Source organism: Aythya ferina (assembly GCF_964211825.1).
Source record: "Aythya ferina genome assembly, chromosome: 10".
In the NCBI taxonomy this organism is placed as follows: domain Eukaryota; kingdom Metazoa; phylum Chordata; class Aves; order Anseriformes; family Anatidae; genus Aythya; species Aythya ferina.
Window position 1 is genome coordinate 842,284 of NC_140306.1, and position 25,307 is coordinate 867,590.

A 25,307-nucleotide genomic window follows, 5' to 3' on the forward strand; every position below is an offset into this window, starting at 1 on the left:
CGCTGTGACAGGCTCGCTGAAATATGAAGCATGAAGCGTCCGCTGGGAAATGTAAAAGGAAGTTGCTATTCCTGCCACTAAATATCTGTAAATATTAAATGGGCTTTACAAGTATTTTCCTAGTTGCTGAACAAATTTAGAGCTTGAAACATTTAAAGGAAGGAAGGAAAGACAGAAACAGGGAAGATACTGACACTGGAATCATTTTTTTTTTTTATTTCTTTGAAAAGAAAACACATTTATTTTAGACTTTTTATATGCCACCTGTAAAAGTGAAATGGCACCAGCCATCCTACAATTTGTGGTTTCTTTGGCCTTTCACTGCAAATTAATTAGATGGCTTCTTTGTGTCTCTTTATTTTTATTAGTAGCATTTATTTATGGATTCTTGAAATATGAGGTTCCCAGTCAGGATGAAAAGCAGCCAATTATGTTCTCAGCAAACAAACTTAGCTTCTCCATACAGAAATGGAAATGCTAACATCACTCTGCAGCATCTACAGAAAAAAAGTGGTAAAAAAAAGTAGAGTTAAATCTTCCTGATAATTTATAATATTTTGCTTTGACTAGCATCTTCTACTGATTTGCTCTGGAAAAGTTGTTACAGGCACAAGTAATGGTTAAATGATTGAAACTGGGAAGTGTCTGTAATCTCATGTAACTGGATCAACATTTAGCTCTCAAAAAAACCCCCAATACCTTACCCTGTCCTTAAGCAAGCAAGCAAGCAAGCAAGCAAGCAAGCAAGCAAGCAAGCAAGCAAGCAAGCAAGCAAGCTTGACAGGCTCTTTAGGACAGGAGCAACCTTTCCATTTGCTTATGCATCCCACATGCCAGGGCTCTGAGGGCATTAATAAGACTTAACAGCCCTGAGCAGCCTCACCTGCTCCCTGCACCTGGGGGCCCGGAGCCCATTTATGCCCAGTGTGGGGGCTCAGCCCCTTCCTGGGTTGTCCTGGGATGTGTTGGGTTTGGCCCCACAGTGCCTGGCCACAGGCAGACCCTGTGCATTTACCTCCTCCCCTAGACCCCCATGCCTGTCTCACCAGTGTGAACCTGCCTGGAGATTGCCAGACCCCATCCTGACCCTGACCTTTGGGTGGATGTCATGACTTGGCTTTGGACCTGCTTCCCTGACTAACACCATCCACTCCTGTTCGGAGCTGGTCCCATCCCTGGTCTGCCCTGCTTGCGTTCCTGGGGATCTGGCTTTATTCCTCTGGATCAGCAGTGTAAGTTCTGCTAGTATAAATCTCCCATACCAGGCACATGGGCTGCATCCTGATGCTGCAACTTGCTATTTCTTGCTCCTCGGAGGAGCTTACAGTTTTAAAACCAGCAATATAGCAAAGTGTTAGTGTGCCCCAAAGCTAAGACTTCCTAAAGAAGTTAACGTCCAGATAATAGGAGGAGGAATGCAGCATCCAAGTTATGATGGAGTACTCAGATGTGTAGCAGTAGACATGAAAGAAATGCTTAAAGAGCCAGACAGACTAATGTGAGGATCTGTGTTTGAAATGCCTGAATTGAGTTGATCTTACTTTTTTGTTAAATTAATCCTATCTTTTTTAAATCTCTCTATTGAATTTATCTATTAATAATTAACTCTTGATGAGAGACATCTTTCTGCATGAGTAGGTTCTGGCTAATGTGATACCCATTAAGGGTGTGAATAGGAAGATTGGAGCCAGCTCCTGCCAGGCTGTGAGTGCTCAGTGCTCTGGTGCTGCATCTGTTCTTACACGCTGTAACCAGGCCTGAATTTGGGGAATTCAGCTGTCATAGTGCAAGCATTTCCATTTCAATCCTGTTGTATGTTGTGTGCATGTACTGCTGCTGGATGCCTAAGAAGAGGACCATTTAACTATGCTGATTAAATACTAATCCCATCCAATCTTGGTTGACAGGCAACAGCAACCTATATACAGCAAAGCCATTTAGATGCATGCATTGCACACAGTTTTAATGGATACAGACAGGATGTAAACTCTTGGGAAAGCTACATTTCTTTCTGAAGAATGCCAACTAGCCACTAGAGCTAGGGAGCAGAACTCTACACTTAATTGATGTGAAGAGTTGCAGAAGGCTCATAGTATAATGAACTATAATTCCTCAGGGAATTATGGAGGTTTTCAGGTGGTCCCTAACTTCAAGAGGGAGCAGAACAAGTCTGAGGTTCATCTCTACTACAACAGCAATTGCTCTGTCACAGGGCTGTAAAAGACAGGCATAATGTATATATTCTAGATTCAGCAAATCTCTTTTCTAGCAGAGAAGTATTTAGTCCTGGGCCCTCAGCATATGTGACAGATTACTTGTTTTCTGCAATGGGTTTGAGTGCTTCATTTTTCCTACCAGTCAGACATTAGTCTGCTTTATGGACAAAAGGTCTGTATCACTGGCATAAGCACTTTTATACACGTGGTGATGAGTTGTGCTCTTTGTGGTGCTGCTGGGTATCAATGCTGGGCAATCCAGCATTGTGCTAATCTAACAGATCTGAGGAGAGTGCCTGCTTCCTTTTGAATTTATCTATGCCTGTTCCAATATTAGGCAGACATCTGTACCTATAGCAATTGCTCTTTGCTCCATCTGCTACTTTTATGTGCAAAGTCAGCATGACCTTGCCACTACTGCCTGTGCTTGGATCAGGGGTCTGGGCATCACCTCCTGCAGGCTCCAAGGGCAGCTCAGTGTGAAAGCTGCTGTGTGCTGCTCTGTGGGGATAGACCTGGAAAGGCAGGGTGCATGAAGTCAGACCCTCACTGGTACCACATCGGGAGTGAGCTAAGATGTCAACAGGATAAAGAAGTGATCTCTGCTGCAACCACATTGTGAGTAGAATATTTTTTTTTCACCCATTTCTTAAGGATTTGTAACTGTATTATTTTGGGCTTGATTTTAAGTAGTGCAATATAAAGTAACTGAATTATGTGGAGCCATTTTTCACCCTAGGGTATGGCAAGTCCATAAAATGAGGCCTGGGACACCAAAGCACTTCAGCTCTTTATCCTGTAACCCATTATAACTAAAGGCTAGCAAAGGGTGTCCCTAGTTAAGCAGTGTTGACCAATTAAAGGCTAATGTATCAGCAGAGGAGTGTTTTGGTAACAATAAAAGCTTGCTGGTATGCAGTAAGATGTTGGGGTATAGGTTTTGACAGCAAAAGTCACTAGGAAGGTGCCACTCATCCCTATACCAGCCGTTCTGGAAATGCCACACTGATCCTGGGCTTAGCCAGGAGTCACAATTTGCATGTTCCAAAAGGAGACTGCAGAAGCCCAGGATGAGCATTTAGATCAAAGTCTTGGTGTTGCTTGGTCTTGTCTTACCTTCAGGGCACCACTAAACTGCAGTATGATCTCCAGGGCAGCCCTGAGATGAGTTACTTCAGGGAGCTCCTGCCTTCCACCCTTTAATACTGCCATTTTTACATCAGGACTGTAACTTGAAAAGGAGTGCAGGGGACAGAGACGAAGCCCTGCAGCATGCTATAGGGCAGATTCACATCCTACAGGGAAGGAACTGCAGTCCTGCTTGTGCTGTTGGTAGCAAACAAGCTGACTTTACTGGGATTTCAGCCTGGCCCTGCCATACAGCATTTTATTAATTGCTGCTCTTAATTAGACTGAATCCCTTTATAGGAAAGACTTGAATGTATGATATATTTTGTATTTATTCTCACAAATGTTAAATCATGACAACAGGTATCTTAAGGACAGACTCTATTGGTTCCCATTTCTTGCTTCTGATTCAATGCCTTCTCTTAGGCATTCTCTTAATTCTCTATTCTTTACCTAGCAATGATCAAACACAGATGTTTCATAGAGGAAACCCTGGAGCAGGCAGCTAGAGCTTGACCTTCCTTTTAAATCAATAGAAAACTCAGAATTGAGCATAAAGTAATCTCTACATAAACTCCCTCCTTAGTCTGCAACAATTAGAAGTTGATTTATAGCCTGAAGGCTGAGATTTCACCTATTAGAGTGGCTACTCAGAATGCCTCCTTTCTCCTTAGATGAGTGCCTGATGGAGATACAGCATGATTTTTTTTTTTTTTTTTTCAATCAATATTTATACAATTAGGCTATTTTCTTTTATAGTTATTGCTTGCTTGTATATTTCACAAATAGATTGTACTGGTGCAATTTAGTTAAAATCTGAGCATTTGTGTGTTCAAACTTTTATTACTGCATTGTGATATGTGGATCTGGTCATGCCAAATTCAATATGCCTTTAATGGCCTTTGCTTTGCCCTATTCAGATAAGTAATCAACTGCGGGATGATATTTGTTAGACTGCAGCAATTTAAGTCCAGAATGACTGCTGTCTTGACCACAAGTATTAATGCTGTCACAGGTAACAGGACAGCTGATCCTGGCTTCTCTCTTTATGACAGTAAAGAATGGTACTGAAAAATGAGCTGGCATTTAAGTTCAAGGAGTTGTTCCCACAAAATTAGATGGTGTACAGGTCTTTTTAGCACTGAAACATGCTTCTGTAGGCAGCTCCTCGGATGGAGCTGTGGTGAGAGTGGCTCCTACTGAACCACTTGAATATAGATTCAGTTAATTCAGTTAATCTACATTAATCTCTGAATCTGTATTTAAGATGAGGTTTTCTGTGTGGTAGAGGAAATCAGGTAAATGCATCACTCCAGTGCTTAAATGCACTTTCTGGTAAGTCTTGAGTTCCACTGAAACAAAAATTGTACCAGTCCACAAAACCAAGAAGCACTCCAGTTTAATGCGTGAACTGGAAAGGTCTTTGGAAGGATGCCACTGATCTCCCAGGTTAGCTACAGCTTCTAATGTTCCAGTCACAAATAAATTAATTTTTGTGAGGTTTGGAAGTAGTGCTGCTACCCCGTGCATACTGATTTGAGTCAGATGCTGACATATTTGGGGAAGGTTGTGCAAGACATCTGCAGTGGTTGTACAGTGAAGCACGATATTATCAATACTAGGCTGATGTTCTCATTGTTAGAAGTTGTAATGAGAAGAATTGCCTACAGAAATGAATAATAGTAACTGGGACAAACCCCTCTACAAACTGACTTTTGTTGTTTTTGTGGCCCAGTGCTACACAAAAGACTTGAATGTGTCTGTTGGATAGATGATTTTTCATAGCAATGATGAGAGGAACAATAATGTTGAGTGAGGTGGGACAGACGCATAGAAATTCCATTACTGAGTATGTGATAAAATCACTCTTTTTCCCTTGAACTTATAGCTTAGAAAATGTAGGCAGTGGCACTGCCATGATTCAAATATAGGTGTAATGAATTATCTTTTGTGATTTATGAGAACAAATGATGCATCAAGATGAGCAAATGCAATGCTGGAGTTCAGAACTTTCAGAAGTATGAAAGGAGAAATCATAGAATCAAGGTTGGAAAAGACCTCCAAGACCATCTCGTTCAACTGTCCACCTACCACCAATATTATAATAATAAGGAAATGTTATCTAGATTTTTTTCTACTGTATGAAGTAAAAATTCTGTGAAATGCAGGAAGGGTGGAACTGCAGATTGAGGCAGCTGGTGCTCAGGATGCGACTTTTCTTCTTTGACTGTGGACTCACAGCAGCAGCTGGAGTGCACAAAGGATGCTGCTGGATGCATCTGGTTTGGTTTTACCTGAAAGTAATTGACACAGCCTTTCAAAAACAGCTCTGCAACACAAACTTAAAAGGATTAAGTGAAAATGACAAGGAGATTCATTTCTGAAGTGATCTGATTTGAAGAAAATGCAGACACAAGTGTGCTTAAAATGGCGGTTAGAAAGAACCATTCAAGGGCTGAAAGTTGAACTAATCAGCCCCTCTGCAGGTTTAGCACCCAAACACCAAGATGAATAGAAGACTTGACTCCCATCGCTGTTCAGATTTCAGTTGTGCTTCTAGGTTCTAGTTCTGAACCAGGAATGGCCAAGCTGCTCCCCAGCTTGCAGTGCCACAGGCAGTGTCCCTTGGGACTGCCCCACCACCAAAACCTGAAGGTGAGTGCAGAGCACCACAAGCAGTAATAAGCTAGCAAGCTTGGCTTCTGTTTGTTAGCACACTAAATGTGTAAGCACATCTTACTTGAATAGTGTGAACATGTTAGGCAGTAACACCTGCAAATATTTGTATGTATCTTGTGCATCTCTACCCTTCCATGATTGCAGTCCAATGGTTTTCCAATATGCCTGGTGCTGCCACTGCACTGCATTCTTGGAAACAATGCTTACTCTTCCCATGTGCTGAGACTGTAGGCAACGCTCAAGAACAAAAATCCTATTTCTCGATTTCCTTCTTGTCTGGAAGGCAGGGCTCGCATTACTGCTTCCTCCAAAATGTCTGTTAATGCCCAACCAACCACCGAGGAAAGATTTCGCTTCCAGAGCCCCACCAGGTGGCACTCTGGTAAAACACTTAATGTGAGGCAGCTGTTGAACTGCTCACCAAGCGGCTGCACAACTGCCAAATTTTAAGGGATCTTTAGAGTTAAGAAAATAGGTGGGATTTATGGGAAAAGTATTGATCTCTAACGGAACTGAGTGTTGTAAATGATATTTTAGAGAATTTGCTGGTTACTACAGCTCAAAGTGCATTTAGTGCTAACTGGCATCTGTTTAAGATATAGCTGAAGAATTAGAACTGATGAAGAAAATCTGTAGCTGACTAGAGTATGTATGAATAAAATATTATTAAATCTTGAGACATGAGCTCACAGCATTGCCAGGAATTATGTACAGGTAGAGCTATGTAAGCCTTTCATGTTCACAGCCCTAAGGGAAGGGGTGGTTTGTGAGGCTTGGTGCAAAGGTTACCCCAAGCTGCTTTGTTTCCTTGAACCGATGCTCCAGTCGAAGTAGGTCCCCTTTTTATTTAGATTATTGTTCTGTACTTCATGGGACTGAAAGCAAAACCACTTGTTTTTAATGTAAACCACATTTTAAAAGCCATAATGTTAACATGAGATATCTGAAATTTCAGAACACTGATAAGCATTCACAATAGCAGGATAATTAATATCAGTGTTTATATAGTATCTCTCACTGCACAAGATCCCAAAAGGACTTTGCAGATAATATCCTGCAGAAGCTATTGTAGCCATAATACAAAACATCTGGTCCATAGCAGTTTAAAAATCCCATTTTAATTTCAACTCTGCTTCCCTCTAAAGTCAATGGACTATTTTGCCTTCCAGAGTTGAATTAAGCCCTTTTGTTTTCGTTTGGTCCTTGAAGCTAAGAGAAATGAATTACCGTGGTTTTGTTCAGCACCTCCTAGAGACCAAGTTTTAATTGCGGGTGCCCTGCTCAGATAGCTGGCTGGCACCTGCAGTGAATGTGGTTGGGATTTCCAGATGACATAAAACCTGATCTGAAAGAGCGTTTCAGGGTACAGAGGGACATCTGGAAATTCCAGATAAGTGTTACAAGGCTTCATAACCTTGACAGAGACGCGAGCAAAAAAAAGAACCCTAAAGGTATTTGGTAACCTTATGAGGGATTGTAGCTCTGTCAGGGACAAGAGAAAACAATCACCCCAAACTGCCTGTTCACTGTATAACCAAAAAATCATTTCAGTCTCACAAACTTTATCAGGTTAGTGAACTAAAAACCCAGAATTTGTCAGTATTGACTCAACCACAAAGGGCACCACCAGAGAAGGAGTGCTGGGAATAAACGTGTGCATAGAAGAAACGTGATTTATCAGGCTGCTTTTAATCCATGGAAGTTCTTTGAGCGCTGGATCTTGTTGTGTGCTTTGTTGTGTCCTGCACTTGTTTCGGCAGGAGCTGGAGTCCGAGAGGGGCTGTGTGCCATCACAGCTGGCCAGGAGCACCGGGGTGGTGCCGAGAGCTCCCCAGCAGCTGGCCACGAGCAGCGCCCCAGCAAAGCTGGTTTTAGTAGCAGCAGTGGGGTGGGGAACTGTCTGAGGCTGGCTGATGGAGGGTCAGCAGGGCCAGCTGGGGCTGTCGAGAGGTGCCGTGCCTGTGACCGATGCCTGCTTCATGTTACCACCACTTCTCACTCTGTTCCAGCTGGAGAAGCCGATGAGAATGCTTTGTTCCAGGCTTGCAGCCGGTGTTATGGCTGGGCTGGGTGGGTGAGACTTCAATAAGATGAAAAAAGCTCACGCATGGGAGCGTGAAAAATTGAAATGGAAAGGTTGCTCTGTTACCTTTGGTGCAGTTTCTCAAAATCAGAAATACCAGCTGGCTGGAGTCCTGCCAAGGAAAGTTTTCTTATGCTGTCTGTGTCATCCTCTCAGACATCCAGCCCAAAGCATTTGTCAACAGGAAGATGGACGGATGGGTAGATATTCTTACACCACTCCTGCTTTTGTCCTCCTGTTCAATACGGTGGTAGAAATCCAGGCAAGGATAGTTCTGCTTTCAGGCAGCTTATTTTGATGTGCTGGGTGAGGAACTGGGACCTTGGCAGTCACACTGGACTCGCACAGGAATGTTGATATATATTTTCGCCTCATCACCACAAGATGCTTAAGGCTTATTTACTTTATTTAACAACACCTAGGTGTTTCCTTAAAAAGTGTCAAGAAAGCCTTCCTATTTTTCCTAGAATCAAAATATGTCAACAGCTTTTTTTTTTTTTTTTTGATAATACAAAGGTAGAAAATAACTTTGGAGACACAGATATCTGAAGTCTTTGAGGAAAACTTACCTACTGCTTTGTGCTGCAATTCATTTTATATGGGAGGATGGAGGATAAGGGAAAGAGCTGTGTAGGAAGGAATGGGAATAGGAAGAAAGGAAGCTTGACTGTGAAAAGCAAGATGGAACATGAGTTATTTACTCAAGTGGCAGAAAATGAAAATAATGAACAAAGGAGTAAGCTAGCAAACTTTGTTACAGCTGTAAAGTACTTGTTTAAATTTACTTTTATTCCTGGTGATTCACAGAAGTGAAAGCTGAAATGCACCCAAAGTCCTTCAGTCCTCACTGTGTCGGTCACTTATGAACCACAATGCACAAATCTAGTGGAACCTGACTGCTGGAACTGGAAATCTGTCCCACGGAAATGAGTGTGACCTCTTATGCCTTCCAAAGCTGTTTCTGGTCATGCAAATGGACAAGGCAGCTAACTGGGGCAGACAGTGCGTGACTGTCAATGATACCATCTGTATCGTACTTCAGGATTTTGGAGATTGCTGTTAATACCTCAAGCAGTGATGCTACATCCCTACAGACAGTAAACTGAATGAATTTTGCTTTTCTGGACATTTTCCTTTGCTGCCCCGTTCTTAAAATACTAAAGGCCATTTAAGAATTTGCTGAGGGCAAGTGCTGCTTCAATTGCATTGCCTTTGCTATCAATGATTTTAAAGCAATACAAAAGTCATCTTCCTCGTGTCCTTTTACATCTTGTAGATTGTGAATCTCCACAGAGTGATGATTTGTAGAGCTGTGTATTCTTTGCCTTTCTGTTGTCAATGATGAGCCGCCTCACTCTGCTTTGGGGGATTTTGCTAGGTGACTCTCAAGGGAGATATTCCCACTCTTGTTCCTGCAAACCACTCCAGCAACAGCCTCAGCGTGCAAGGCAAGTCAGAGAGAGGACCACTGCAATGGCAAAATATTAACTCATTCAAATCCCAAGTAATAGCACATAAAGGATCAAACTTCCCTTAATTATGTTAAAATCTTAGTAGTTATTAAGTGACTATCATGAAATCATATTTAAAATTGCTTCTAATCTTATATAAAGCATATACAACAGGTTCCTTGGCAGGGCCATTCAAATCATGCCTGTATCAGATGCCAGGTTTAACTCCTTACGAATTTGTGGATTCAGGAAGGGAAGAAAATTTTAGCATAATATTTGTAGGAATAAATTAACAAACGCCAGTATCTTCAAATGGTCTAAAACGTCTTCCTACGAATTTCTATCAAACATGTTTTGAGATTTAGATGAAATGTCTATTGACAGAACGCTTTTCAGAAAGCTCTCATGTGAAGATCAGGGAATACAATAGAGGATTGCATTGCAGCAATAACATACAAGAACGCGCAGGTACGGAGAGGTGCTAAAGGCATGGGAGGAGCCCTGCTGCAAATGGCAGAACTCAGTTTTTCTGTTATTTCATTGGTAGCTGCATTTCTTCTGGAAGCTGTTTATGTTAAAATATATTTGTATCCTTATGCACAATTAGCACTGGGAACCTTTGCTGTGTAAAGAGATGTGCCTGCAGGGGCAGCCCATGGATGGGTTCCGGCAGCTTCCTTGTGGGTGGCTGATATCTGCTGTTTAACCTTAGGTAGGGTACAGCTGAGAGTGCAGGACCAGAGAACTTCTCCCAAAGATCCTTTTAGATCAAAACATTAACAGTGCTTTCAGATTCAAAGGACAGAGAATCATGCAACATGTTTGGTTTTATTCTACAATTCTTAATCTGTTTTAATCTCACACTTGCCAAATCTCTACCAGCCTTATAGGAACAAGCATTTAAAATAAGCACGCCAGCCCTGAAGCTGCTATATCTATGGGAAATATTGTTGAGAAACTTTCTGGAAGTAGTTAAAGAAAACATCCATATGATGTGTTATACTGCTTCTAGTTAAGACACATCTGTAGCTGCATTTCAGAGTTGTGTTCTGAAATTTTCTGCCACCAGATATGTGGCCATAGCTGGCTTAACAGTGCTGAACGGACATGATTTAAAGATAATTAGTTAAGCAAATTACTTGTATACGAGCACGTTTTGGGGAGGTAGTTACTCATAAAGCTTTCAAAGGAGTCTGAAGGCAGCAGCCATATAAATCCCATTGAAATTCAGTAGCTGTTGGATGCTTCTGTTTGAATTCAGACAGTTTGAACTTGCTTTTACCTTTCATCTACTTTTCTATTTAAAATATACCTGCTGCATTTGACCTCATGGATAATAAACCCTGTTGGGTGGATGAGATTGTGTGGCACGTCTGTAACTGCCTGTTTCTGAACTTGGTCTGTTTGCTGGACTCCGTGAAGTTTGTACCAGCAATATTTTCATCTCTTGCTCCAAAGCAACTTTTACATATCCCAGGGGCACCTTTTACTTGGGGCTTTTACTTTATCTGGACTACGTGATGCTACTAGGAGATCTGGATTGTCAGCACATTGTGAATTTTCACATGAACATGTCAGTGACACATGGCTGTACTTTGCTTTAAAGCCTTCCGTCCCTGAGGTGCTGTCTGCCTGTCAGGTATTTGCAGCCGGTTGAGCAGCAATCCTGTAGCTGAGGGTGGTGAAGACAGAAGAAATTTGGTGTGGCTCCACAGAAGCAATTAGTGGCCACAGCTCTCAGTGCTGGGGGAGGATTTTAGCAATTTGACCCTTTGATGTTTGGACCCAGAAATAAGTCAGGTTTAGTCTGTCGCACAGAAGAAATTTTGCTTATCCCATGCTTTCACCTAGAAGCAGCTGTTGCTGCAGAGGAGGGGCAGAAGTCACACTGATCCTGCACCTGTGTAATTCACTACTGCTGCAATAACCTCACTGGCATCGTGAGCTTCTAACCAGCTCCTAACACCTCTTCCCTTGCAAATGCCTTTACAGCAGGTGCATCTAAAATGGAGGAAATCATGTACTCACATCCTGCCTCACTTACCTCTTTCCAAATACCACTGTTATTTTGTCTTCTACTATACTGTTTTTCCTTTACAAGTTTAATTAAAGATTAGGATTTCAAAGAGATCTCCAAATCTCAGAAGTGCAGCTGTGATTCATACAACTGTTGGGATTCCCAGATAGGAATGGGTTTCCTTTATTATTAGAGCACCCACCTGTTTAGACTCCAACTCTACAAAGTGCAGAGCTCACAAATATGAAGCAGGTGTTTGATGAACACAAGAATGGGCTGCAGCTTTATTTAGACTGTCCATAGTCTGAAGCATTTATTCATGAAACAAACGTACAAATGGTTCATGGGCTAAGTTTCAATATACCTTAACAAGTGAACTACAGCTGTATGACTAATTCTGTACGTGAGAGGGGCAGCCTTTGTAACCTTTCAGCTCATACAGTCAGGAAGAAAGATAATGGGTATGGGGTATAAATAGCTGCACGTGAATCCTACTACCGGTGAGTGCTTTCATTCAAAGATACATAAAGTAAATGGAAAGGCTCTCTCTGACCTCAATGAGATTTGGACAAAGTGATTACTTGCAAAGATTTATAAAATAAGCCAGAAACAAAAATAACTTTTAGCTGTTTCTGACTGAGACACAGAGAGGTAAGAAGTTCTAATTTCTACCCTGTCCCCTGAGCCACACTTTTCTAGCCAATTTTAAAGTTTCAGCTCTTGTTTCATGAAGTATGATTATGGGTGTCATTGCTCGGTTTAATTATAGATACTCAGTTACATAACTTCCCTTCTTGAAGGACTTACTTTTTTTCTGTTTAGGAATTTATAAGTAGAGACTGTGACCTTGACAGTTGGGAAGTACATGTATGTCCAGAGGAAAAAAATCCGAAAGCTTGTTCTGGAGAAATAAGTCTCCAAGAGACCTAAGTAGAGCAATGGCCTTTATGCATCATGCATGCAGATGTTTCGAGCAAAAGCATGAAGCCATTATCCCTTCCCATAAGACTTCCTAATTACTTCAAAACCAACATTGAATTGTAAACTCAATTTTAAAAATCTACAGTTCTTTTACCTTGCTATTAAAACAAAACAAAAAAAAAAGCAAAACAAAACAACAGAAAAAAACCACACAGGGACAATATGTTAGGATATCCTATTAGAATAAATTTGTCTAACTGATAGCCAGGAATCTGTTTTTTCTAACAATATCACTACTGCAAGCCTGGTGGATTTCACTAAAGGAATTTTCTTTCTTCCTCTGAAAGGTGAAGGATGTAACTGGTTCCTTAATCTAGTGGACATTTTCTTCTCATCAGCAAAAAGCCTTTATTTTTACTGGTTTTAACTGTGAAAAGGCATAACTATTTAATAAAAGATACATTCATAGCTAGAGCGAGGTGCTTAGCACAGGGTAGTCTTTGTTATTACAGTATACATTTTGTAGTTCAGCAGTGAACCTGCTCTGGCAGCCCTGTGCTGTATTTTCTTGCCAGTGGTGTGACAGCACCTGGAAAAGCATGCAACTTCCCTTCACACTGCTGCTATTATCTGCAGTCACAGAGTCTGCGTGTTCCAATTCTGAGTTCAATGAATCATCAGACAATGCTGTCTGTGCTGCTTGTGTCATTTTCTGTTTTATTAATGGCCAATGCCTTTCATAGATAGTTTCCACATGACTGCAAGAACCAAACCAACATAGGATGTCACAATTCATTAGGTACCAAGTGAGTTTCTAGCTTATTTTGAAACCCGTGAAACACCTTGCCTTCTTGTTGAGGACAGCTGATCTGGAATTTTGTCCAAAAGATAACACGATCTGGAACATTTTCTGCAGTACTGATCACTAGATTCTGTCAAATACCAAGAGTGCTATTTTATGTTCCAAAACTGCAAGTTAAAAATGAATCCAGAGAAAAGAGCTCTGGTTCTCTCTCCATTCATTTCTGCTCAAAGAATTCTCTCGTGATAAAAACTCCAAACACATCTGCTTTCCAGATTTGCAGAATGCTTTCTGTGACTACACATATTTATGGACACTGTTAGCAGAAAAACTTCTCTAACGACAGAAAGGATTTCTAAATGTATATGTAGGAATTGGGAATACTATCTTTTCCAGTGGTTTGAATTATACAAAACTAAACAAAATTAGTAAGTCTTAGAAGACAAACCTTCATCCCTCTATCTTAGAAGCAAAAAAACTCAAACACATACAACAGAGTTTAGGAATTATAGCTAGAAATTCTAAACAAACCACTTATTTTTAATACTCCAGCACTTTACATCATAACCTACTGGGAACAGGGAACTGTTTCATCCAAGTTCTCCTGTCATTTGTATTATTCAGCATTATTCATGTCTCTTTATGTAATTCCTGGATGTTCTGTAGTTTTCAACTACAGTGGCTTATCTGTTTCACTTTTACATGGTAAAAATATGAATAAATACATCTCATACTTCATCACAACCATCTGGAAAAGCCTTCTACTAACGCCATTTAAATTCTCTAATTGTCAGGTTGTGTGTTTAGAAGAAAATAGGAATGTTCTTCTCTTATGGTGCATATGGTGTGCTTTTCTGATGAGGCCAGACTATGAAAGAAAAATAAACTTTATTAAATTAATTTTAAATTTAGTTACCTCAATAAATTATTCAGTTATGTCATTCATAGTATCTGCTCTTTGTAATTTAGAACCAGATAGAAAATAACGAGCTCACATTCAATTCAATGCTTATTACAACTGGTGGCAGATACTATGCAAGGGTAGAATCAGTTTTCGATAAAAACAGGCTTTTTGCATGCAAATCTGTTACTTCAAGAGAACTCTGGAGCCTTGTAACTGGGCAGTTCCTCAGCACAAATAGAGTGTGTTGGCAGCACATTCTGGCAGGTTCGCTGTTACCAGGCTGTAAAATACAATGAAATTGCTTTATTTGCTGCAGATAACTTAGGATTTATTTATTTATTTACTTTGTAACTGTCCTGCTTGCAATAATCACCTATTTCTTTTCCAAAGGAAGATGAATAGGTATTTGACATAAATATTGGAAGTGATATTCTTTCTCTATAACGTATTTTTTATTTGAGTCGTTAGGTGATAAAATACATAACACTTCACGGGCAGGGCACTGTCCACAATCTGATCTATGTCAGTACTCACAGAGCACTGTCAGCCATCTTCTCCTGGGCAGCCTATACGTATAAAACAATGAATAGATGGTGTTTGTGGAGTCCCCAGAAGATATTTTCTACACTACAGCAGTTACTATCACAGTTGCCACCAATTAACTCTCACTGGCAGTCTCACAGTGGAAGGTGAAGAATGGATTGGCATAGAAAACGAAGTGCTTCTTCACCTACGTGATTCAGTTCCTTTGGGTAAGACCCGAGTCATACTGACAGTACTGCCCTCAAGGTTATACTGTGCATGAATTGAAGAGTGAATGCTTCTTCCCTAGGAAGTATGATGATTCTACTCTTCTACAAATATTTTCACGACTTTCCTACTAATTCAGAGTTCCCAGATTTCAGATTTCTCAGTGCCATAACACCTTTTACTTTTTTAAACGAGAGAGACCCACAATCCAGAACAGTTTCTGGAAGAATTTTGGTTTTCTTAGACTGGTGATCACTGGTGTGTTGAGCTGCTTGTACCATGTTCAAGATATACTGCAGTTTGACTACTACTCCACATACATGTAATGTATTGCATACTGGCATATTCGGTATGAAACAGATGAAATCCTGAAAAAAAAGGTATTCTGTTGTTCTGAGTTGTTCAGGGCCTGTGAAATGCTGCTTAATCACTTGCTGTGTGCTGTACCATAGCTCTTCTTATGTCTGTTTCATATTTTTGTCCCTTCACAGATTTTTGTGCCTGACAGGTGCCTAACCATTTCAGCAAGAACGGAAATGAGGATACTTCAATGCCTCTCTGTATCACTTTTGAACCCAGAGCCATAACAAAAACCTGCCTGGGTAGCTGTCACTAAATGGAAAACATCAAATATTTCAGCTTCTTCTTTTTAACATTCTTCTCCTCTGAATTCCCGATGTATCAGGACCAACATATTTTGGAGATATTTCTCTCCTCTACTTATATCCTAAATATGAAATTTTATTAATTGAAGAATCAGACTTTGCATTCAGTCAAAATACGGTCCCTGTATTTATCAACTCAAAGTTTAACTAGCATGAAGCATGCCACAAGCTCGCCCTTCAGAGGAATGGGGGAAGGAATGTTGTCTTTTAAAAGAAGGTGCTTGAACTCTAAATTCCCTGTACTTTGTCCTTCACATGTGGGAAACCCAGGCTTACATCTCAAAGAACTCTTTGAGAATGCTTGCTCTGGCTTACTACATCTATTCATTTCCTTTCAGTTCACTAATATTCAAACATATATGCATGAAATATAATGTAGATATACAACTCAGGGAAAATCTGGGGTAATTTGTATCTGCAGTATGTGTTGACACTAAAGGGTACATGAACTTTTAAACCATATTCTTTTCTTTTTGTACAACCATAGATTATTCTCAAAAGGAGTACTGTGAACATACCGGCTTATTCAAAATTAGAACGTTAGCCAAGACTATCTCAGTTTGGAGATTCCTTGTATCAACACAGTGGTGCATTTGCATACTGAAGTATAATTGTCTTGGTGATTTAGTGGTATAGCCTGTAAGACTATTTGATAATACATACATATGAAGATCTGTGTTTACCTTAGGCTTAATGAGCCTCCATGATGACAAATCATCCTGTGCATGGAAGCATGCAGCAGAAAGAAACTTCCCATCCTGCTAGGGAAGCTTTGGCAGAAATACTTTGGAAATTTTAGCTCTAACTCACCAGATTACAACCCCAATTCTTTGATATTTCACGTAAATTGGAAATGTCTGAAGTATAGGCCTTCTGCTTGAATCAACCACCTAGGAAGAACTGATGATCTAAAACAGAGCCTCAAGTTCTCCCATGCAGTCATAAATTACTGTACCTCACATCATGAGAAAAATGTATCATGCAATGGCTGCTATCACGTTAGAAGATTAAAACATATCAACTTGCTTACTTATTCCTTGATAATTTAGCTTCAACTTACCCTTTGCAAATCAAGACCAAAGGAATTAAACATTATCTAGTAGCAAATCAGATTTCCTGCAACATTGTTTTTAAAAACCTTCAATATTTGCAACAATGGCTTTTATTTATTTATTTATTAAATTTATGGCTTACAACACTTACTTCAATTAATTCACTGAACCATTTTATCCCTTTGCTCTCCAAACACTGCTCAGATGTGAGACAGGAACAGAGCAGCAGTGCACTCCTCCTCTCCAGACAGCATTGGGTTTTCAAGTATAATCATGAGCAGTGATTCTATAGAGTCAACCCTGTAAAAAAGCACATTTTTTTTTTTTTTAATCTTTGTCTGTCAGCACCTCATGTTTCTAAAGAATCAAAAGTACTTTTATGAAATGTTTGATGGTAAAATGAGATTGTGTAACAGCACAAAGTCCCGTTCTACATTTAAGAAAGAGAAAATCTAGCTGCGTCTCAGAAAAATAGCTCAAATGTGAGCTATTGTATTATGTAGCAAAATATGCCTGTCATGGAAAGGGTCATTTCCACAAAAGTTAAATACATTTCAGATGCTTGTCAGGGACACCTGCGCCTGTCTGAACCGCTTTCCTTAACGCTCAGCCCCGTGTCGAGGCAGGGTTTTATACCCGCTATTTTAAGTGACGCACTTTCAGATGATGTCTGCTACCTTGACGAACCGACCACAGTTCAGGCAATGCCTCAACCTGGGAAAGAAATTAAATTAATGCCTTGTAGTCATCCTCCCCGGTCCCTGGCAGGTGTTTGCACATCGTTCAAGGCCAAATTATTACCTCTGGCACCACAGACAGCGCCGGCGACCTGCCATGCAGGTAGCAGTGGGGCAGGGAGCCATCCACTGCCTGCCGTGCTGGGGACCAGCTGCCCTGACAGAGCCCTGAAGCCATCCCTGGTGTGTCCAGGTGCTGCATGCCTGCAAATGGGGGCACTCTGCCCCGTGGCCTGCTATCCCCCATGCTGCTGCAGCATCCCCACTGTCCTGTGGTAGAGCCGGTGGTGTGGGGAGCCCAGCCACTGTCCCAGCCCTGCATGGCCTCTCCTGGGGAGGACACGACAAAGCACCCAAAGAACTGGACCAAAGCAGACCATCACTGCCGGCCCACAGATGACTGGTAAGTCTGGCTGTGCCCCTGGGGTGCCCCACTGCTGGAGGGTGGCCGTGAGGAGGCCTGGGGGTCCCACTGTATCGGCCCGACCTTCCTCGCCCGGATGCTGTCCCTGTCCTGAGCCAGCACTGAGGGGTCAGGTATCTGCTCACTGTGGGCAACATGGGATGATGGGTGACTTCAGTGCACACCCCGCTGCGGTAATGGTGTTTCTGCGAGCTTCGTGAAGTCCAGCCTCAGTGGGGCCATGGAAGGAGCCCGAGCTGGGGACATGGGAGTGCCCTGCAGCCGCTGCCCACCCGGGACATTACACGGCAGCTTTGGGGAAACATGCTTTATATCCGAGCTATAATTTTTCAGTGAAAGTATTAGAAAACGCTTTTTTGTCTGTTGGGATTTTTGTCTTCCAGAATAATCAGTTATTATGACTGCATTGTGCAGATTGGATTTTGCATACTCTCTGTGCTGGGCAAACAAGCCGCGTTGTGGAGCGCTGATGCAGTGGGCGGAAAGAAATCGAGTGTGCTGGAAAGCAACTTGATGGAGCAGTTAGTGCATGCGGAGAAGTTAGGTCATTCCTTATTCTATTACTCGCTGATAGTAAGAAAATTGCCTAATTCATATTGTGTCAATTTCCCCATCTGTTAAAATGCAGATTATTATTTTATGGTAATATAAGAAGAACAAAATAAATACACTGCATACTTTTATTTGTAAAGCTATATATGCAAATCCCTCAAATTACTTATCCCTTATAGAAGTACAAAGAGGCTTTGCTCATGGCACGTATGTGGTGGAAGCTGCAGGAGGTCTGCCGCCCTGCTTCCCCCAGAGCTGGGGGCAGAGCAGTGGCTGCAGCCGAGGGGCTTTGCTCATGGCAGATGGGTTCAGAAAGCTCCTGTGCCTGCCACATCCCCTCTCCCATCACTCTGGCACCTGAGATCCTTCCATGAAAGCTCCCTGTCAGTGGTGAAATCCTGCATGGCGTTTTTGGTTCATTCTTTCCTTTGGTAGTGCTGAGAGTTCTAGAAGGAGAAAGAAGCTGAGAAGCAGACTGGAAGTAAGGCTGAAATCATGAGGTCCATTCTGCTGATTTGTTGGCTTTGAGCCCCGCTGCTTCAAATGGTAGTTGCTTTCCCTCTCAGATTTACGTGACTGACTTATGCTTTCATTTGATCTCAAAAAGCTGTTCAACCGATGAGGTTCATAGAAAAAGTGCCTTTCGAAGAGGTCAGAGAGAGATGTTTCCTGGTACTTCTGTGGCCTTTCTGCTCTCTCTTGGCCTTCAGTTATTTGTTCAAGCGTTTCAAAGAGCATGCCAGAAATAATTTTTCTTTTTTCCTCTCCAGGAAAGTAGTAATGTGGTAAGAGTGATGCATGCTCTGCAGATTAATAGGTTTTGGTCACTGTAGTTCTCTAGCATTCAAAAGATATTCCCACTACAGAAGGCCTAAATTAGAAGCAAAATGTATCTTTTCAAGGGCAGACAGTTAAGCAAGAGGTGACAAAGTCTGGTTGGTCTCTCTATAGCTATGTGGTCTTGCATGTCTTGACAAGCTTCGGTCAGTATTTGTTCTGTACGATGCAGTTAAATGAGACCCTCAGAGGTCTGCAAGGCATGGGTTAGAAGATAAGTAATTTCACCATAGTATTTTGCAGTTATCACAGTAGCAGCTATTGCTATTTATGATAATACTTAGAGTTCTACAGCAGCATCTCATTTTTGTGTCAGTTTCAGAGGTTTTGGATTTAGCTGAAATTACCTCAGTTAAGCCATAGTTTCTGTCTTGTTGGTGCAAGTGACAGGGCGGGGTGTGGGCTCTGCAAACAGATGGTGTAATAGGAAATGTAATGATATCATTCATCACTTCTTTTCTCAGGTTTGGGGCTGACACTCTGAAGTCACAACAACAGATTCTGGCTTTTGGTTACAGCAGTATGTAATCTCTCAGTCATTAGGATTATGAGATTAAGTTCGAAGTGAGTCCTTGCTATCTGATAACAAAAGAAATGGACCCAAATGCCTCACTCCGGTGAGTTTGGACTAAGAAACGTGCACTCAGTGAAGGCTGCATTTGGGTGTGCCTGCTCAATGCTATGACAGCCATCTCTGCAAAATTCCTATCACTGCAAAGCTTTAGAATGGGCAGACATCAAAGTGCATTTCTTACAGGCATGAATTTCACCCAGTGTGCATGCCTTTTCCAAATGACTATCGTGCAGAATAATAAACACATATTAACAAAAGCAAGAGCCAAAACAATGTGTGCTACATATTTTGTGTCTGCACTTAAACTGCATGCATCCTTTCTTTTGCAGTGTTTAACTGTAGAGCTTCCTCTGAAGCTTGTTTGGGCTGCACTCAAAATTGGAATACTTGGGATTTCTTTTTATAGACCTTTTAAAGGAAGAAGAAAGGTAAATTTCTCTGTGCTTTAAATTCTGTTCGAGGAAATCAGTAACTTGGAATTATAATCCATGCTTCCACCTAGAAGATTAGAGGACAAAAGAAAGCATCATTGGGAGCAGCTTCATTGGGATTGCAGAGCTGTCCTGATAATAGTTAAGGTGCTACTAGCAGCAGCAGCTTGTTTGGAGGAATTATGGCAAACCTTAGATGTTCGCTGCAGGGAAAAAAGCTGCGTAACAGTGAGGCTGGGGATGGGAAGAAGGGGTTCCGGTAGTGAGCCAAGCTGATGTGAACAAGCTGAGACTCAGTAAGGCTGAATTTCCTTGAAAAACACAAGGGTGTAGGCACTGGCTCCTGCCATGACTGAGGAGCAGTAGTACATTGCAGGCAGTAAATGGTATTTAACTTGTCTCTCCTTTCATTTGGGGTCTTCTAAATTGGTCCCCAGGAGGAGTTACTTTGGATGGAGTCCTCTGAACAGGCTTGCATTTCCCAGCGGTGTCATTATCCTGGAGAGGAGTGCTTGGTTTGATGTGCCCCGAGAGGCCCTCCTGCCTTGTTTCAGCATGCTTTCTGCAGTGACTTCCTAATGGAGCACTTCCCTAATCCTCTATCAGATAGGCTTCCTAAGCCCCCGAGAGCCACTGAGCCCTGCTGCAGCAGGGTGGCGTGGCCTGGGGGAGCAGTTCTGAGTCAGCACTCGCTGTGCTGCTCTCGGGAGCATCGGAGGCAATGCTGCCCATGTGATCTCTGCAAGTCTTTTTGGCTTTGCATTTCTGTGATTCCCTGACGACACTTGCGTATTTTACCCTGTTTCCTCATAAGGATCTTAGATAATTCCCTACTCTTACATGTCTATGATTGTTTTCTTCAGATGCTGGGAGTTTTTCATTCCTTGTGTATCATGCGTAGCTGGTATCACAAGATGTTTTGTGGAAAGAGATGGAAAACTTTTCATATAGTTTTTATCAAGTTATTTGGTATCAAACTTCAAAGAAGGTTTGAGAGAGGAAGGGCTCTAATTAGGTACCAGGTATATGTAGGCTTTGTAAAAGCACACTGTTACACATGAAAGGGAGGCCAACATCTACATCTTCCTATGTCAGAGACAGTGATATAACTGTAACACTTAAGAAGCTTTGTGGTGTTCCTGACAGATATCTTGTGTTCTGATGCAAGGTTTTACAGTACTTGAGGCAGACTAGTCTGCTTAGTGTCAGCTAACTGAATAAATGAAAAGAATGTTTACATTTAAAGTTTTAAACAGTGTTGTATATCATACAGTTCTGAAGATTTTCTGTCGGTGGCACATTAGTGTCACAGCCTATATTGCTTTGTTTTCTAAGTTTTGTCCTTAATCTGTTCATTGCATTTCATTACCACCTCCAGGTCATTAGTGAAGTGACACCCAAGGGGGAAGAAGAAAATCAAATGACAATGTAGGTGATGTCTGACATTAGCCAAATGTCAGGCTTTCTGATGGAAGCATCAAAATTAATCTGAAAATGTTATACCAGTTTTAGTCATTTTCCTAAGAGATTGAAAATACAAGAGGCAGGCTGATGACATTTTGATTATAGTCTCAAATTGCAAAGACCTTACAGAACATACCTTTTCTCACATAATTAAAACCTGCTGTTACCTTGATCTTTATTATATTTTTCCATGTCCTGGCAGGTTTCTTGGGATTCGTATGCTATTGATCCTTGTTGCTTGAGCAAATGCGATGCGTCAATATTGCTTAGATGAGCAAATGGCTCTTTTAATTTCATATTTAAGGGTAAAGAAGGGGAAAAATACATGGTAAAGGTACCACTGAGATTATCAAGTCACCGATACCAAAATAAGTGCCAGGAAGAGAATTCGATTTAGGAAAAGCTCAACCTCATTTCTAGCTTTAAGCCCCAGGGTTAATCCCACTAGGTGTGACTGCTGGGGGATGCCTGAGCAGGCTACCTCCCAGTGCGTGCCTGGCTGCAGGGCTGGGGGCTGGCTGGGCTCACTGGGATGTTCAGTCTGGACCCCACACCCATCTGAGCCAGAGACATTGCTCTTCCCATACCTGAAATAATAAAAAATCTTAGCTGTCACATACAGTTAACATGTAACCGGAGTAAATGCATCAGCAGCATCTAAGGAGGCCTATCACGTACACAGGCCTGCCGACCTCAGCACTGGCCAAGTCTTAGGACGACGAAGAGAACGTGCCCCTTGCACAGAGGTGCTCGCATGTGGTGGCTAGGCTGGCCCGTGGCTTCTCAGCGGGGAGGGCTGGAGGGCTGCAGGTTTTGGGAACTGATGTGCGGTGCTTGGGGAGCAGCTTGCCTTTCACCAGAGGTGTCCCCTTCCAGCTACTGCCACTGCTTGGCCTGCACACTAACCTGAGAAAATGACTCGTGTGATGATCAGAGAAGGGAAGATTTTTCCCCAGTTTGAACCATTTTAAAGCATGTTTAGTTTTGCCATCTGTTGTAAACACTAAAGCACCCTGCCTTAGTGTATTATGAAGTGGCATTTTATGGCGACAGAGTATATTGGGCTTTAATGTGGTTGGAGTATACAGCTGCAGTGGTAAAGCAGTGCGGCTGTAACTGCCATGCAGCAAAAGAGCAAAAGAGCTCAGACAGCCCTGGTTAGGCTACCGAATGGGTGAGATGCTTGCAGAATTGCATGTTGTTTCAGGGAGAGATTCAAAGCATGATTTCAAAACACTTCCTGGCCATTGCTAGAGAGTACTTTCTGGCTCTTTGGCTCTGTCAAGGTCAGCGCTTAGTCCAGTGGCCCTAAAAATGGGCAGCCTTGGAGAGCAATAGAATCACAATACCTGAGTGCATCTGCTGTTTCTGTGCATGCTGCTGTTTGCAGTTCTGGTTTGCTGTGTTGTCCCCACCTCCCTTGTACACATATGAAGACTGACAGAATTAACTCAAGTTTTGGTTTAAACATGTCTATCTGTAAGACTGTACTTACATTATTGAGGTTGTTTGCACCACTTAGAAACAGAAAATGATGTCTGCTGTGTCTAGCCATTGGGACTCCCCCTGCAATTCCAGGCAGGTGTGCTTGGGAAAGATGAATGGAAATTGGGATTGACGGGATAGAAGATGATGGGATGGGATGATCATGGGAATGCAGAGACTTTTATTTCTGTGAAACAGCTAGAACATTTTTTTTTTAATGGTATTTCATGGAAAATGTCATCCTCTTGACTTTTGGCAGAGAACACATCCTAATTAATAAGGAGCACAGAATTTTCAACGCTGCAGATACACATTTTTCTACATGGCTCTACTAATATGACAAGTAGCCTGATAAAATCAATTAAGATCAAGGCTGTTTGAAGCTGTGAACTTAATGGTAGGGTGACTTACTATGGCCCTGGCAAAGAGCTTAGTGTATGTGCTGAACCTGGTAATAGTAACATCACGGCATCTGCAGGTCCTCACCACTTATCTCTTAAGCTGAGTGAAAACTCTTATTTGAATTGACATCATGAAGGAATTTGTAAGCAAGGCTTTTTGGGTTTAAATGAATGGTGAGACATGTAAAATAAACATTTATGTAATGTAAGATTATTTTAAGAATTAGATTGTTAGGCTTTTGACTACAAGTATGATTTTGGAGGGAAATTCAGCTGCAAGAAGAAATGAGGGAAGCTGTCCAAAGAGGTTTTCTGGACTATGTTTTCCTGAAGATTAGCACGGGGTCTCCTGTCAACAGCTTTTATTTGCTGATGTTTCTCCTGACAAATGCCTTTTGAAAAATAAGTGCTCTTTAAACTCATCTGTGCTCAAATTTGCATTTCCTTAATGCAAAACAGATGCACTGATATCACTAGTGACAATGAGTTAAGCTCAGTTCAGAGTTCTCAAGGATATTAAAATGCTATGGAAGACAAATGCCCAGACAGGAAAATCCCACAACAGGCCTAAAGTAATCATGAAAAAAACGATGAGGATATTTGGACTTTACATTTTAATGATACTCATTGGAAACCTTAAATCCATTTGCTTTTCCTCTTCTAGGCTTGCAGAAGAGAAGAGACAATGACTAAAGAGAAAATTTGGCATTCATGTGGGTAAAGAAAAGTGTTATGTTAAGTATTAAATTCCTTTGCAGATACCCCGTGCATAGAGTGAACAAGTAGAAATAGGTTTAAGAAACACTGTAAAATTAAACTTTATAAGATTATTTTTTTTATGGAATATGCAGTAGCTGCCACATAGAATAAATGTATGTTTTTCATTATATTTTTATTACACATTTAAAGCACATTAAGGAGCAAACAACCATCAAAGAAAAAGAAACTTATTAGATTTAGCAAGTAATCATATCAGTTTTATGTATGGCTATATTTCTTGAAAACGGGGAAAGATACATGTCAGATGTCCTTTCAGGCTATTTAGTAAGCCATTTTTCTTTGGGAGAACGATATTAATGGCTGTTTTGCTATGTTCATGTTGTATTGCGTGAACATTTTGTCTTTTTTATTGCGGTTTCTTGTAAGTGTGCCCATTACAGCTTGAGCAATCCAGTAGAGCATCTGGAAAAATATATTGCTTTGATTTTTGTCTCTAAATGGGCATGAGTTTGTGTGTGAGCTCCTAAATTGTTTAAACATTTAGGCAAACGTTTGAGGTTTTGTGGATGTTGAAAAGTCACTTCATACCATCCTCCAGGAGTGAAATCTGTGCAGTCTTTGGAATATTTACTGCTCTAACACCAACAGTGTGGCTGTTGCTTCTGGTGTGCTGCATCCCTTGGGAGCAGGGGCTGTGTATCTGTGAAGGGACCTTGGAGGTGTCTGTGCTCTACGCCGTGTGGTCAGAAGTCCAGCACGTCAGGCTGTCCGTGCTTCAGGAAGTGTGTTGGCTCAGGACATTTTATTAGTGCTTGTATGGATGTGGTTTCTGCAATCAGCATATCCTTTAAAAGGAGCATGTTTGCAGCTGCTAGTCCAAGATGATTCAAAATGTTGTAAGGAAATTTCCCTTTGGTGATCTTGGTCCCAGTCTTGCGCGTCTTGAGCAGGGCAGCCACGTGCATGGCTTGCATTGTTGAGTCCCCACCTGCCTCAGCCCCGTGTCCAGACCTG

At 41.5% G+C, this 25,307-nt stretch overlaps 1 long non-coding RNA gene across 1 annotated transcript; it reads left to right on the plus strand.

Annotated features, from left to right (window-relative positions):
• The first annotated feature begins 885 nt into the window (after positions 1-885).
• LOC311442143 lies at positions 886-10,912 on the plus strand. The gene is made up of 3 exons (XR_014696473.1): positions 886-1,232; positions 2,554-2,834; positions 8,914-10,912. It is a non-coding gene; the product is annotated as an uncharacterized lncRNA (long non-coding RNA).
• The last annotated feature ends 14,395 nt before the right edge of the window (positions 10,913-25,307 follow it).